At 40.3% G+C, this 16,341-nt stretch overlaps 1 protein-coding gene across 1 annotated transcript in view; it reads left to right on the forward strand.

Annotated features, from left to right (window-relative positions):
* The first annotated feature begins 1,770 nt into the window (after positions 1-1,770).
* Positions 1,771-16,341, forward strand: part of LOC111271861 (uncharacterized) — a 38,596-nt gene continuing 24,025 nt past the window's right edge. Inside the window, exon 1 of the mRNA XM_022852872.2 lies at positions 1,771-2,808. The gene's annotated coding sequence lies outside the window, so the exon portion shown is untranslated. The remainder of the gene's footprint in view (positions 2,809-16,341) is intronic.

Below are 16,341 nucleotides of genomic sequence, written 5' to 3' on the forward strand. Positions count from 1 at the left end.
ATCTTCTATATTCTGATTACAGGTCATGCTTCTCAGATTGAAGATCTAAACCCGGGGAGATAGTGCCGCATCAGGAAGAAGGTATAAAGAGGACTCCTTGTGGTTCGTCCACATGAAAGCTTTATCTCGTACCCGTCAAGTGTCTATCTGGTGGGGCCATTCAAGAGGGAAGCGGAGCATCTCTTTGTTGCCGTGTTCAACGGTAAGTAGGAGACATTACTTAAAGAGTATACCAGACCCACGGACGAGGGAACACCAGAATACACAGAAAACAGAAACTATTAGAGAGAAGATAATAAAAACACCGTTTGCTATCTGTGATCGTACCTTCGCGCCGATTGCGTTAAGAGGATGCGGAGTTTCCTGGAAGTTAGTGCTAACTAGTTTAAGGGACAGGCTAATACGTGGATTTCAGTTATTTAAACAATGAAACGGAAAAGATAAAGAAAAGACCGACCAAACATAATATAACCAAATACCCTAGTCTTGTAGGTACAAGTTTAAAGAAAGAAAGCTTGTCTGATTTTCGAAATTACTGAAGTTCACTGGTAACATTCGATCACCATTCGTCTCGTTTAAATATATATGCTTTTTACTAGATTCGTCGACATGCAGTATTCCAAGCAAGATTTGGCCTTTTTAGTGCATTGGAACATTATATGGCGAAGAATATACAAATTACGATCATCAGAATCAGAATCTATTTAAATGGTAAACCCCCCTTACTAGATACGGGGAACGGCTTTCGAATTCCGGCAAAATGCTCAGGAGTAGCTAGTAGATCCTTAAACACCTTAGCGAGTTGGCTCCTAGTTGAGTTTAGCTTGATGATTATACATTGAGCTAATGATAACGACTACTTTTTCTCGTCCGCCGCGATCAATAGCTGAGAGTCACTAGTGATCACTGGCAATACACTGAACAGGAAATTGACAGGAAATATTGTACATTTTGGCTAGGTTTAGGTTTTAAACATGTTGTTAACATATAAACGGCTTCCCGCTGAATGCCAGTTACTTATTACGTGTAAGATATGACGACTACTGTGCATCCATAATTCATATTTAGTTGTCGCCAGCTTATATGTCCCAATGACATGGCTAATCCTGGTCGAGAATACCGAAGAACCTTATTTGACCTAGAAATATTGTTGTATACGTCTTTATATACATGTATTCTTATTATCTACAGTTTTGTTAAATTATATCACAGTCGACCTATCTTACCTAAACGGTGCTATTTTTTATAATGTACACTTTGACGGGAGAAGCCTTTAAGTTATATTGCATCGGACAGATTCTCAATGGATGTACCTATGATCCTTTAAACTCTCAACACGAACAATTTCAATTTCTTATTTGGCGCAGACAGCCGTGTAATGAGCGTTACGCCTCGCGTATTTATCTTATTCGGTATTTAGCCCCCTAATATTTCGTGCATCCCACGTCAGTTAAATTGTGCATATATAGGAATCTATGCATGGTCCTTAGTGGGCAATACTTTCTCCCAGCAAGCGATCCAACTATCGACAAGAAGCTTAATATTTATACGGCTAGCCATGCTGGCTGGTGCGGTAGCATCTCGATAGCATACTTACATTAGCTAGTGATCGCCATTCACTTGAAAGCGACCACCACTGACTGGAAGAGAGGGCCCACTCGACCCTCTCTACTGTGATGGAAAGGACACGACCGCGTGGTCCGTACTCAGACTAGGACCTCGAGGTCCGATAGGACCGCTGAGTAGATGCAGTATAAATGCTACAGGATCTAAGTCGAGCGCCTATCGCTTGTCTGCTGACCTATGTGAGTTATGTGAACCGGCCTCCCTTCTCTATTTTCAGGCAATGTTGACGTACTGTCACTTCGTGATAACGTTAGCAGGCGTTAGCGACGCGTAGTGGTCGAAGAGGGCGTGTACAGGGAGTATACAGCGTGGCATAAATGAAACCATCCTTTATTGAAGATCATGTACAGAACCACACAAACGGGAACGCATAGAGAATAGTTCAATTCATTAAATTCGTATGCGTTATACTACTACTACCGCTAAAATAATGTGGAGTCCTTAGCCAGTAGGCTGTTGTCCTTTCAAAACTATATCCCGCGCTTTTGCGACCTCTCAAAGCATAATGGGCGAACCGATGGACTACCCAAGTGTTAAGAGGTAGTGGTGCCTGTGAAGACTTAAACTTTTGCAAGTCTGGAAGCATTGCAACGGATTACCGTAAACTGTTCTCAGCAACTGAGACAAAGCAGACTGTCGAAGTGTTGTCAATATGGACGAGTTTACCTATTATAAACGCATGGTTTTTTTTGCCGCGTCGACGGTAGGTTTTCAAAGAGTTGTGGGTAATAGTAATTATAGTATTAGTGACCGGAGCGGGAGACAGTGAAGTGGCATTGCCAACACGGTAAATCTGGAACGGTGCCGCCAGATCAGACAATTGAAGGTAGCTGTTAGAGTGGAAGTCTTCGAATCTCTCATTGTTGTTTTATGGTATCGGAGTGTTACTAACGAATGCGTGATATAGTACATAAAACAAACAAACAAAGACGGATATTCAAGCAAAAATAACAAATATATCCACATAATCTAAAGTTGTTCTGGTTGACCAATGTTGTTTTTTCAATACCTCAAAAGCCTAGGATATCAAGAGGACATCAGCAACAATCGGTTGATTCGCTATGGGTGGTGATTTTTTGTGCTTTTTTTAAACAGTGAAACAAACATTGCTGAATTTGTGCTTGTGTCTGTGAACCTACCGAAAACATTTTATCACAATAAATTTTTTTATTAGCGTTAAAGGTAAGTAATAATGAATACACAGTAAATGCATCTATTATAAAATATCAGGCGCATCCGTATTTAACACTGCATAATAATATGGTGGGGTGGATTTTGAAAATAGTGAGTCTTAGCAGGACGTCAAAGGAAAAATTTCGATGGGGTTGTGATTTTAACTGGGTACACGGGCGATTACAGGTATGTATTCAAAATTTTTCCGTGTCAGAAGGTCCGTGTTCGTCATATTGGTAGAAAGGTCATTGTTTACTGGTATGATACTAGGGTTAGTGTTTTTTTTGTACTTATTATTTCAAGTAGGAACGGTCCTTGTAATACCTATTTTTTATCGTTGTTACCTTTAATTAATATATTAATGAAGCCTATCTATGGAAAAGTATGGTGTATGAAAATATTTGAAAGAAGAAAATTTTTGACGGACAAGCCGCGTATCTGTACCCTGAACACAATAACCATTTTATGTAAAAAAAATCAATCTGGTCAGCGAAGTTCCTAATCATAGTTTTACAGCAGACCCAGTTGAGCCCAAAACAGCTATTGCACTCACAACGGAAACCGTATTAGGCATACGGAAGGAGTCTTTATGGGTTTCAGATGGAACATACAATATTTGGGTAGAGTGGAATAGTATACTAATCCTAAAGACGCAGTAACAGTTACTAGCCCGCTTTAGATATAATAACGATAAATACCTTACATCGGTCATCAATATCGATTAGATAGTGAAAGTAATGAAGCTCGTGGCGATATCATTGTTGTGCACTGAAGACTTAAGTCAGCTAGGACTCAGGGACAAGACTGCACACAAGTTTGCTTTCTATAATAGCATGTGCTTGCCCTGTCGAACTTCATATTTGCCACTTTTCACCGTTATAGGAAATTATTAAAAGAGCTTATTGAGATCTTTAATATACTGTTCCGTTCGCTGTCAACCTGCAACAAAAACCCATGTGAGAACGTCGATAACATAACATGTGATCTCGTATTGCTATTCCTTAAAAACCTCGAGCGTTATACTCAAAAATAACGTTTTTCGCAAAATTATTCCGTCGATAATTAGATAATTGATAAAACGTATTATAAAGTTGTCTGCAAGAGGCTTGATGTTATGTTGAATTTTATGATGTCATAGAAACGGTAAAAGTTAGTTCGACTTCGTATATTATCAACTTACAGACAATTGTAAACATTTCTTACTGGTGTTAATAATATAAGTCAACCTTCGTATAATGATCAAGAGAACGTTCTGTGATGAACAATGAAGCAGTGTTTAGTAGAATGGTTCAGAATTGGGCCAGGTAAAATGTGTTTGAAAAAACACAACACTTTGTTTGACAATTGATAGTTCGCCTCACCCCCATACTATAGCTGGGTTCGACGATTGTTCAAGGGCATAGCATCCGCTTGTTGTGGAACGTTGGGGTCATCTTTTTTTTTAGAAAGATGTGACTATGCACAAAATTCACGCTGTGTGACGACCTTTGATGAGAAAATAACGTGTCAACATTAGTAACTATCTACGTGACCGATAGAGTCGCTTGCTACTCAAGCACCAATCTGTCTCGTATAAATGCCGACTTACTAGAGCTAGTTACCTTTAAGAATCTTCTCAGTCTATATCTTAACTGTGACAAAAAAAGACAGACCCTAACATGTTCAATAAGCAACATCGATTTACTAATATATTACACTCTATTCATTTCTGGGATAAAGTTATGGATTAAAGAAAACGAAATATGTTTTTTTTTTTTTTTTAATATAAAAACTGTGCAGAAAATTGTCCGTAAAGTACTGGGTAACAGTGAAATTCAATGTAGTTTTCACAATCATCGTTACGTACAAATACTGTCCACGTCACCAATATATAAACAAGCTCATATATTGTAAATTAGAAATCCGCTTACTTTGATCCCTTTGCTTCCTAATAAGAATAAGTTTGAATTTATTTGAAAATTGGAAGTAGTCTTTGGGGGATCAAGTGCTGCAATTTTTCACGCGTATGCGGTTCCAACAGCGTTAAATCATCTACCTAGTTTAGTTAAGGCTTCTAAAAGCTTGACATTCAATCATGGTTGTGTGACTCCAAAAGTAGTATCTTTATTTCTTGCAAGGGCTTTTTTTGATGGCCTCGTCCTAATTAACTTCGATCTTCCCTTTCCTTCCTACCTACAGACCGGTCCAACTGACACAGATAAACATTTTTTTCAGGCGTTCAGAAAATTTCTTTAGCTAAATAGAGTTTTCAGGCCTCCATGCCGGATAGTTAAGCATTGTTTCACGTAGCGGCTGGCCTTCTAGTACAAAACAAAGTGTGTCTACGCCAGGTTTCGAACCTACACTGCCTCACTGGCGCTAATTTGGGTGGAGAAACACTCGTAGCATATTAACTCCTGAACATCTTTTTGGCTCGGCCTCTTAAAGCGAACCACGGCTAATAACGCTATCAATTTACAAGTGCGGACTCAAGACAAAACTGCCTTCTATCCAACCTTTTCCTAAATATGGCAGGCATTTAAAGCGTATGGTAATTATTTTGGAGTCCCAGGTCAGCGAGTCTGCTATAATTTATGTTCTAGTTCTCACTTATACAAGTTCACGTTACCTAGTTAAATGTTTGATCGAGCAGCAAAAAACTTAGCATTAGTCCGAACTTTTCTCTCTCTCAAAAATTAACCAATCCATCTAATTCATTCGAAACCTTTTTTTAACATATGAATACAACATTAATTGTATAGTTATGTAGAAGCAATTGCCGTGAGTAATAATTGTGAGTACGCTATGATAATTTAAACGTTAGGTGTCTTTTTTTTATCGTTCTCTTTCTTTTATGGTAACTTCGATTCTGCTAAAATTGCAGGTTCGTCAATCAAATTTTGCACAAGTTACCCAGTTAATGAATATCCCCCATGCGCGCCCCTAAACTGGCTATCACTTCTAAGCTCTATTGTACGTATTGTGATTGACTGAATTTAATAAAAACTAATATCTCGGGTCTCACAGCCGGTATCGTCCTGCAACATTGAAACAATGGCTATTTCCGTCCACATTTCAACCCACACAATTATCACGTGATCCTGAGTTTGGTGAGTAAACGCGTTATCATCGCAGCATCAACAGGACATTAATCCTAGTATATTATTGTGAACTATGAAATAGGATAGCCCGATTTCGGTGTCGCCTCAGTTAAACGTTACCGGTTCATATGGCTGCAGATTCTTTCCGACATCACAAACCGATTTTCGGTTTCGAATCCATACCATCTCATTGTGTCGCCGTTTTCCTATCTAACTGTTTGGCATTCTGAGACATGTGTTTTTCGTCACTGAGCGAAAGGGGCAAAGCGGCACCCCGAAGGGGTGCGGAGCATATACATGTGTAGAAGTAGAGCAGAGTGGACGCACACTAGCGCAATAGAGAAGAATATATCGTTATCGGGCGTGTCAATTATAACGATTCATATCCGACCGCAAAATGACGTTGTTGTCGTCAGTGAAGATGAGCTGATCAGACACGGATACCATCAGGCGTTGGACCTTTTCTTAGTGGCCGAAGTACTTGCCACGATAACCGATCCGGCCCTATCGCTCAAAATTGCCGCCGCATCTCGTACTTGAATAGAGCCGGTAGCGGCTCGTCTGGCATCATGATATTAACGGTGGCCTAAACGTGAGCCTAAAATAAGAAGGTACTTCAAACATCCTATGGAGTAACGTGTCTAATTGTTGCCTAGTAGTTTTCTCCTCGTAATTCCCCATCGACGAAAGGAATTTGCTCTGACGTACCCTGGCGCGTTAGCGAAAATGGCACTTCATGATGGCTGCAAGTACCTCGAACCTCTGTCATCTGGTTTCTTTAGCGGCGGATCGATTGGCTTAAAGCGGCAACAGTATTGGCAGCGTCATCACTTCCTTTATGAGACCTAGAGAAGCGAGTGATCGTCAAGGTACTGCTCTTACTAAAAAGCCATTTAAAAGGGCTCGGTTATTAAGTGATCTGACTTCTTTCAAACTAAAGAGAATATTATCACGTTTATTCTATGTACACCAAGATTGCCATGGGTAAACAAAGGGACCCGAATGCGACTGTCGTTGGAGCTTAATGATGCATTCATATGTCTGCTATCTTATCTAGAATCCCTCCTGCTTCCCCTTTGGTGTACCGTTCATCTAAACAAATATTTCATTTTACGATACAGAGCTACTAAACCATAGATAGTAGTTATTAAATATTTTTAGCATACGCAAAAGCATGTCAAATCAATTAAGGCCCTCCAGAACGATGAATGGGATAAAAAGGTTAGATCGTGGCGTTTCGGTTTACCTCAAGAGCAGTCCTGCTTTTCTAACGTTGCTACGGTGGAAGCTCTAGTAGCAGCCTATCATCTAACCACTAACCACGCTCGGGCAATCAATTGATCGGTACGAACTTCACAGTTCTTAATGAAACATATAATTGATCGATAGAAGCTAGTAGATAGGCCTTGTTACTAGTAGTACAAAGTCCTGTCCGGTGGCAGGGCTGGACAGCAAAAAGTGCTTACGTCTTTTCAATCGACGTTCGTTTGTTAAACCAGTTGGATCCAGAGGAGATCTAGTAGTTGATTCGATCACCGAGTCGTAATTCAGTTGCATCGTCCAGGCCCATGGGTGCTCCGTCAGATAGCGCGAAAAATTACAGGGGAGATTACAATGTACTTTTGTCCTACGAACAGCCAGCGTCTGCGCCCGAACTAGCCGTAAATGACCTCCGGCGACCTCAGGCACACAGATTAATATTGTGGAGATGACAATGTGATTTGTTTTGTACCAGAAATTGATGCACGCCTCAATTTTAGTCAGCTGTCGAAAGGACACGTCATTCATTCGATGTCCATCGCAACCGGGTTGGGCGATCATATACCTTGTCAATAAAAAAAATAGGTGAATTAATGATGAGCCTCATAACAATAGTAAATACAAACAAAAAAATATATTGTTGGCCCGATCAAACAGCGTCTAATTAAGGATATGGCTGCATTTTAGTGGCTACCTAAAATAAATTAGAGTTTGCACATAACTGACCGTTATGTGGACACGTATTTGTTACATTAAATCATCGACCATTGAAATATGTACCTTAGGTACACTCTTAGGTATAACCTAGTTTAAAGATCATACGTTACATAATGATAACTTGTGCGAATATAGCGTGATACGCATTTAATTTATGCGTTCAGAGCTGACCAAGTTCATAGTCCTCTCGATCACGGTTACCATATACGAAGTTCGCTGAAGAGGCGATATCTTGGCCTAAAAGTATATCAAAATTGCATTTTAAGGAAATAAAATATCATGAAAAATCCAGTTGTAGCAAACGCCTTTACGTAACATACTAGCTATCTGCTTTCTACCAAAAATTATCTATGTTCATAGCAATATTTAAAACACAATGTACATGTTTTGATAAACGCTAAAAAAAGGAACAGTTATTTCGTAGTAAAAATACGTTGCGGGTCGACGATACGCAAGTCGACGTGGAACGCTTGCCGTCCCTTGTCCTCGGCAATACCTTTGGGAATCGTATGCAACCCACTCTACGATTATATCAAGCACAGGTCTAGTTACATGGGCAAGTATTTGAGATTATTAGATTAAATGTATTGTTTAATTATAGTATAATAACAGTAACTGCATATTGATATTAGGAATAATTATAATAGGCATTACGAAACTAATATAGTGCACAGTCATTGGGTAAGTTCCTCACATCTAACTTAGCGATTTAGTAGCATATAAGCCGCTGTGCTCTACGAGGGATCTTTTAATTTGAACTGTGTTTTAAGACACGCCTTTCTTCATGCATGCACAATTGTGATGTTATTGACCGCATACACACAATTGCTTCCTCATGTAGGTAGCCCTATTCCTAATGAGCTAGTAAATCTCTCTCTGTAACGTGAATTTCGTTTCTGACCAACTTCCGGAGCCATGGTTATATTAAACACTGGTATCTATTTACGAAACGCTTCGGTGCGCTCTGACAATTCCGTGAATCCAGAACGCCAGGATAGTGGCAGACTCGTCACGCAGATAACCCACCTACCGAACACACAACACTCTCTCGATACTCGATGCGTAATCTTGTACAACTGTGCGACAAAAATCCCCCGCGGATAACGTGCTTTTAGATCCTATGTCCACATTCGGTTGAAGCCAACAGCCCAGCTATTCCAGCTTCTCTTTTTAGTTTGGTCGCGCCCAGGTTTCGCCACGCTTGACAGGAGCTTCACGGATAGCCTGATAGCTGCTCAGGTCTGAGCCATACGGGCGAAGCCGCTTTGGGGTAGGGCCTGATTAGGCCTGCGCTAACTGTGGCAGTGGGTGCTACAACGATCGTACGTGATGCAGTTTCTTGTAACCACGCCCGGAGTTGCGCCCATTTCTTTCGACTGACAGTGCTTTTACAACATAGAGGAAGGAATTAATTGATGGTTCATCAGGGTCCTAGCGGCACCGGTGGGCCTGGTTCACGGCTGGCTTTAGAAAGCCTCTGCTCCTACGGTGTCCGAGGGGCTAGAAATGTTCTCTCATAGCAAAGATAACTCGAAATAATGCTAGAGCTCTCATGTTAGACACAACATAATATGCGTCCCCGCGAATGTAAGTTCACTGGAAGAGGTATATTGAGAAAGTTTGTGCGCGCAGGTGTCAGACATCTTGCATTTTCTATTCACGATAGTGGATCAGATAACTGACTTGATGCGTCTGCTGTACATCATTGTATGCAGGCGAGTTACGTCTCCGTCAGTGGAGCATGCTTAGTACTTCAGCGGTTATCCGAAGATGTCCTAAAACCTTACAATTGTCAGGACCGTCGCTCGTCGTACGGACTGATGTACGGTTTTGAAGAGATAGATGGCGCCGTGGAATGAATTGTAGTTGATCGTTGACTGAAAAAACTAATGAACCATGCGATTTGCGCTCACGAGTATGAACGGAAGTGTGTCCAAGTGAGTTTTGCTTTTTCCTGTCTTATGAATTGGTTGCGTTGTAAAGCAAGGCATCTTGTCTGAATGATTACGGCCATGAGGCGAGACAAGTAAAGTCTAAATTCATTCGAAAAGCAGGAAAAGACAGGAAAGAAGTTATATCCATCGTTCGGTTGCTCAAACGCGATTTGGAAGATACCTACGGTAAATTACTCGAAGCTACTAAATGTATTCGAAATATTTATGCGTATATTAAGCATCAGTACTCGGCAAGGAACGTATAACAAATCCGATTCTGTTTTTTGCTGGCGTGGAAGTCTGTATTTCGTGGAATCCATGCATAGGGCAATTAAGTATGATTAATTACACTAGGCATCGAAGGGTTCCTCTGAGTCCTTTGAATCACTCTGAGATTTTCAGTGAACGAGAATGTTAAATAAGGGCGTTTCTACGCTTTCCAACCCCTTAGTACTATGAAAGGATTCCAATAACAAAACCTCTATTGTATTTTGTTGTTCCTGTGTCTAGTTGGTTGTGTACGCGAAGTTCATCCTGACAACTGTTTCGCCACAGGCCAAACCTTCGGCCATAAACAATTTCATACATGTGTATGTATTTAAATATATTTGTTCCACATGTGCAACGCAATACACACTACAGAAAATCGAACGCTAACGTATTACGTTTAAAGTATAAGAAATGACAGCTCTTTAGGATGTTTCTTTTTGCTAATGGTTAATTTAATACGTTCGCCTTGCATTAAAAAAAAATATTAAGTAATAGCTAGGATACGTAGCTTTATCTAACATTTGTTCTCCCTCTCTCCAGAAGTAGTTTTAGACGATTCTAGATAAAATCGAAAAGTGAGTGAACGACGAAATTCGGACTCGAAAACACTACCAAACCGCTTTTGAGAAGAACATTCTCAGCTATGGTCTTCGTCGCAGACGCCACACCTGGCTGGCGTCAATCGAGTAGCTGATTCGAGTAGAATAATTACGAACAATAATAATAGCTACGATGTTTGCGTCAATAATCTTATTACGAGCCTTATTCTTCGAACGAGTGGAACCCATAATGTCAGCACCGCATATACCTAGCCAACATACAAGCTGCAAAAATAAATGCCTGACGACATTTAAACATTTTGTTTATGTCATACCATGTCTATCAGGCATGCTCACAGACACACTCAAACATTTCACAGTCCCATGACACCATAGACAGGCGATACGTTTGTTGTCCATTCATAAACGTCTTCGTGTCCTCTATGGAGGTCTTTGTTTTTGTTTTTTATCGTACTTTACCTGTTTTGTTCTATCTCTATGCACAAATCCACTTCCAATGACGATAACAATTGCAAATAGCAGCAGGCGGCAACGTATCATGTCATCGATGCTGCCTCTACACGAATCTATGCGAACAGAAATAGACTATCTACAGCGTCGTCGCCATTCTCAAGATCACATCTCTCACGTACTCGAACTGGCCTACCTCATCACAACCAATTGTTGGACTCAAAACAGGCGATAAGGAGATATCATAGAAGTGCCTGTGCCGGAACATACGGCGAGCTGAACAAAATCGATAGCCTATAGCTCGTTACACAGACGAACCAGCTGCTAAGACGATTGTCCCATGAAAGCATTGCTGTCACGGCTTCACGAAGTCACTATCGCGAACTCGTCATATTAATTATTAATTCGTCACGTTATTAATGACAAAGTAATGTTCATCACGTGAAACGTCGTCATAGGCAGTATAGGGTTACGGGGTCCGGTAAAGCGCCCTAGTTATGCTTTGGTGCCGTTATTGTCACGATACGGTTCGTCGAAATGCTTTGTAATTCTGGTGACAATTAGTCATGGTGTATCATCGTACTGGTAAAGTTTGCAGGTTAAGGTTGTCGGGAGAGGACCCAATGCATTGTCTCAGTGGACGGTTCTTGTTGCCTGTTACATTGACTGCTGTGACCGCCGCTGTTGTTACGGAAATACGGGAGATGTTGGAATCATGTACTTACGCCAAAACACAGTCAGCAGAAGCTCATATAGTATACGTGTAATGGCGTTACTATTTAATGAATGTGGCAAGGGAGACCTTTTGACTCGCAAGGTCAATGAATAGACAAACAAAGCATAGACGCTATTGCGAATGCAGAATAAAGCTGCCCACATTATTGTTACTTATTTTTTAATATTTCCGGTACAATAAAGTATTAACTATGCCCAATAAGTAAAGGATGTATTTAATCAAATTTCGAATACTACATTGTTTACCATCACGTTTGGTTGCCGTTCTGTATTAATTAATCTGCTACGCCGTATCGAATCCAGTTAGTACCGAAGTATTAAAAATAGCCAAATTGTCTGGAGAACGTTCAATGGATATCAAAAAGAAAAAAGAAACTTTCGAATGAAGTTATATATGAGGGTTTCAAGCCGGTAAACAACTTAGCTCCAATGAAGCATTCATATAATTTAGTTGCATTTCGATTTTGAACGACGCGACCTCACAGAAGCCCAAAAGGGACAGGCAGATTATCAAGATAATTTTAACTAATAGTGAAAATCTACATTCATATATTTATATGCGGCATGCTTTGACGCACAATAGTATTAACCGATTTCGTATGCAATGGAGCTTAGGTGGCATTCGCTGTCGTTACGGCATTATTTCGAAAACATTATGTATATAATAGTTATGGTCACTGTCGATCCTTGTCTGCTATATGAGATAATGCACCCAGCCGGCGGAATACAAATGCAGCGCCATCTACACCAAAATTATTGCAACGGCCAGTATTAAAACTACTATCGAGAAATGACGTAGCAGTATCTGATAACACATAGAAAGGCCATTGTTTACCATAGATGACATCACCTACTCGTCTATGTTATTATGCTCACCTAATTCAAACGTAGTGAAGCAATCTATACAACTATCTATAAACTAACGTGCAATCTAAATCTATCTAGAATAAAATACTTTGATACATTCGTAAACGAAGTATTACGGTATTTACCCCATGTCAACTCGCCCTTTACCCATCAATAGTCGAACTATTCATAGATAATTTTCATCGGGATTGCCACTCTTTGTCCTCTTCTCTCGCTATATCGTCGCCAAATAGTGGAATATAATTAGGTAAATAAATCTAAGCCAATCTCATGTCTCGGGGTCCACTGAGATGGAATTTACCATGATTCGTTTCAAGTTCCATGAGCGAATTTCGATGTATAGATATGATTAGATCTAGTTCTTATTTCACGACTTTTAATTTCACAAATCAATATCGGACTCTGTGTGTGCGCTTCCCAGAATAGAATTGAAGTGGAGTTAACCGTAAAGCGAGAGTATCGAGGACCCTATCAGAGAGCCGGCTCGTCCGGTGCATATAGTCCAAGAGCTTTCAAATTCAATTGTCAAATTGATGGAAAAAGACTTATTTTAGTTTCTTATCATGGCCTTAAATGTTACCAAAACAACACGTTCCCATAAATATATCAGATTTGACGCGAGAGCACAAATAATAGTTTCCGTAACTTGGAACAGTCCCCTTTGCAACCCCCCCCCCCCCCGAAACAGAAAACAGTTCCCTTACCAGTTCGCCGCCGTAGCCATCTCCAAGACTATTTCTGTGCATATATGCTTTTGAATTCTATACCCCAAGACTTATCTCAGGATCCAGAGTTCTGATTAAACCGTTACAGCTATTTATCCGATGGGCTTCTCACTACGAAACACCAACACTTTACGTTGACCTCCGTACAGATACGAACCATTAAATGAAGCAAACCGTTTGAAAGATTTTCAACGCATACCGCTCCCGCTTCAACATATGCATAACTCCATCAAGGTCGAACCATTGTGATACGGAGACAAAAAGCTGTGCACGGCTTAAGTCAATATCTCCGTTTCGTTTATAATCACCCATACTTCACCGTTTTCTATTGTTTCTGGGTCACTATCAACTGAAGAAGCAAAGTAAATTTCCGTTGGGTTGTTTGTACTTGGGATCTCATTTCGAAAAATTTCTGCGTCACCTGTGACGTCATCCAAGCCAGAGAATCTGATCCCGCGTCAGAAATTACTATCTCAATACATCGGGTTCTAGAGGAAGGTATTTACAAAAAGCACCTGCCTGTCGACAGAAGCGCTTGCCGTTCTCTCATTGCAAATATACGCATTGTTTTAATATAAATTCGTCAGAACTCTGTTAGATGCCATTGGTGACCCGTCATCCTCTTCGAAACCGTTGTGCTGGAAAATAAGATAAATTGATCTTATGACAAACCCGGGTACAAAGCTCGTTGGTACGCTTGTAACGGGATAGCTGCGTTAAAGGGAGCGAATAGGTATTACTGTGTTATCTATAGAGAGCAGTCTTCTTTGGTGTAGTAATTCAGGATTCGATTAGTGTTTTTTAGAGATAGCCTAAAATTTCACCTTATTGTCTTGTACAATCGAAAGAAGGCCAACCGGTACAGGCCTATTTAGTATATTTATTACTAAGAGGTAACAGTGGCTTGATAGGTACGTTAAAAAGTATTTATGATTGTATACACGCTTATCTCTTCCAATATACTGACAAATGACTGCTCGTGGATTCGTGCCTAGCTCCGGTGTCAAGGTGGGCACGCCCGAATAATTACAGATTGAAAAGCGACGAAGCAGTCACAACAATCAGAAAGATGTTTGCGCCGTCCTGTGTAAACCGCTATCTGACGAAGGTCTAGTTATAGCGAACTAGAAGTCTACGGTTGAAACAACAATATCAATCTAGACGAGATAAGGCGATGCGTCCCAAGGGACAGTTAGCCATTCGTGACTCGTCTTAAACCTATATGCAAATGTTCCATCCATTAAATCTACAATAGCTGACAAACGTATGTGCTGATTGGACTTCATATAGTATAGATACACTTCTTGTTTACCATTAGCGTAACAGTTAGATCTTTGTCTGTAAATCATTATGCATTGTTGATATGCCAAAATTACCTTAAAATCCCTTGCCGAATTTTGCGTTCATCTGGAAATTTATACGAAATTTCAATCGTAGACCGAAAATGGAACCATCTACGAGGTTTTACTTTATTAAAGTGGACAGTAAATCTGCTGTTTTACGTCGAACTGGTCAATCCTTCGATCAGCGGTCATAGTACTACAGCATTTCAATCAGTGATTTTTACTGCTATCTATACCCCTCTGTGTATACCAGTATGAGCTCTGGAAGATCTACCTCAGCTTCATGATTCGACTTCTACCGCTGGGCTTATGCAACGAATAGATGGTTTACCTTCGTTTCATAAACCAACGAATAACCCGATGTAATTCTAGTTCATGCAACTCTATGACAGGAATATGCATACAAGATGAGCTCACTGTTTCTACTCAAAATTGGGAAACTCAAACTCAAAACTCTTGCATGAACGTTTCCATAACGGCTCAGTCCATTATTGTATAGCGTTTACGCAACAAACGCCGCTCTGACGCCAAGCAACACGTATCAACACCGGAGCCTATATATGGGGTTAAGTAGACAGTTTCGAAAAAAAGGGACTAAGCTAATAAAAAGACATAGGACCATTCCTCTGTTGACCTTCATTTACGTCGTACAACGTGTATATATCTACATGGTAAATGAATTCATTCAAGAGGTTTTTGTCCTATTCCAATTATTGCGTCCACTAACAAATAGATTATTAAATTATAAATAGATCATTAGCGAAATGCAGGGCTGTATTTTCTATTTAAATCAAATCCGTATCGGCCTATAGGGCCACCAGTAATAAAAACTCTATTAGACCGGTTAAATGCAGCGAGCAGGACAAAAGCTGATAATTAGCTGCTGGTAGTTAAAGAGCAACCTACTTCACACTTCATAACAAATGCATTCTCATTGTCACAAAGGGAATAATCACAATGATATGTGCGTGGCTCACGTTCGTAACGAGTATTCCATTATGTAGTAAGCTAGTGAATAAGCAGGTATCTTATGTACGTCCGTAGCCTTGTAGGCACGCTCATTATACCACTCCCCTAAAGAGGTTTGCGCCATTATTTATGGTGCAGGAATAGGTAAAAGCGGTATCAATCGTGATGTTATGCTTTCATCATCGTATCAGCCAAGATACTTCTTTCATTGTTTTACCCCGACAGCTAGGTAAATCATTTAACAGTACAGAGTGCCTGAAGAGTTGGTCCTACCGGGATCGCGGATTGATGGTGTTTCTTAGTGAGTAATCTTTTCTTTAGCACATCGTGGAGGTGCTTATTTTGTTCGCTTAAGACCTCTCTAGTTAATCTGTTTCCGCTCCCCGAGCGCCCTATTTGCGTGCGGCTTACGTAACGTTGAATGACATGGGTACAATAACATGGATAGCGGTAGGTAATTTTGAATAGATTTTGAACTGAAATTGCAGATGCTTAGACGACTTGGAAGTGCCCAGCCTACAAACAGGAAACGCGGGACGAACCTGCCGTCTGCAGAAGCCAGGCTTGCTTGTAAAGCTACTTAGATTAACATATAAACGCGTATTCGTTACATTTTATACGTAGTAACATTC

The sequence above is a fragment of the Varroa jacobsoni genome, unplaced genomic scaffold (assembly GCF_002532875.2).
Source record: "Varroa jacobsoni isolate VJ856 unplaced genomic scaffold, vjacob_1.0 contig01139, whole genome shotgun sequence".
NCBI lineage: Eukaryota > Metazoa > Arthropoda > Arachnida > Mesostigmata > Varroidae > Varroa > Varroa jacobsoni.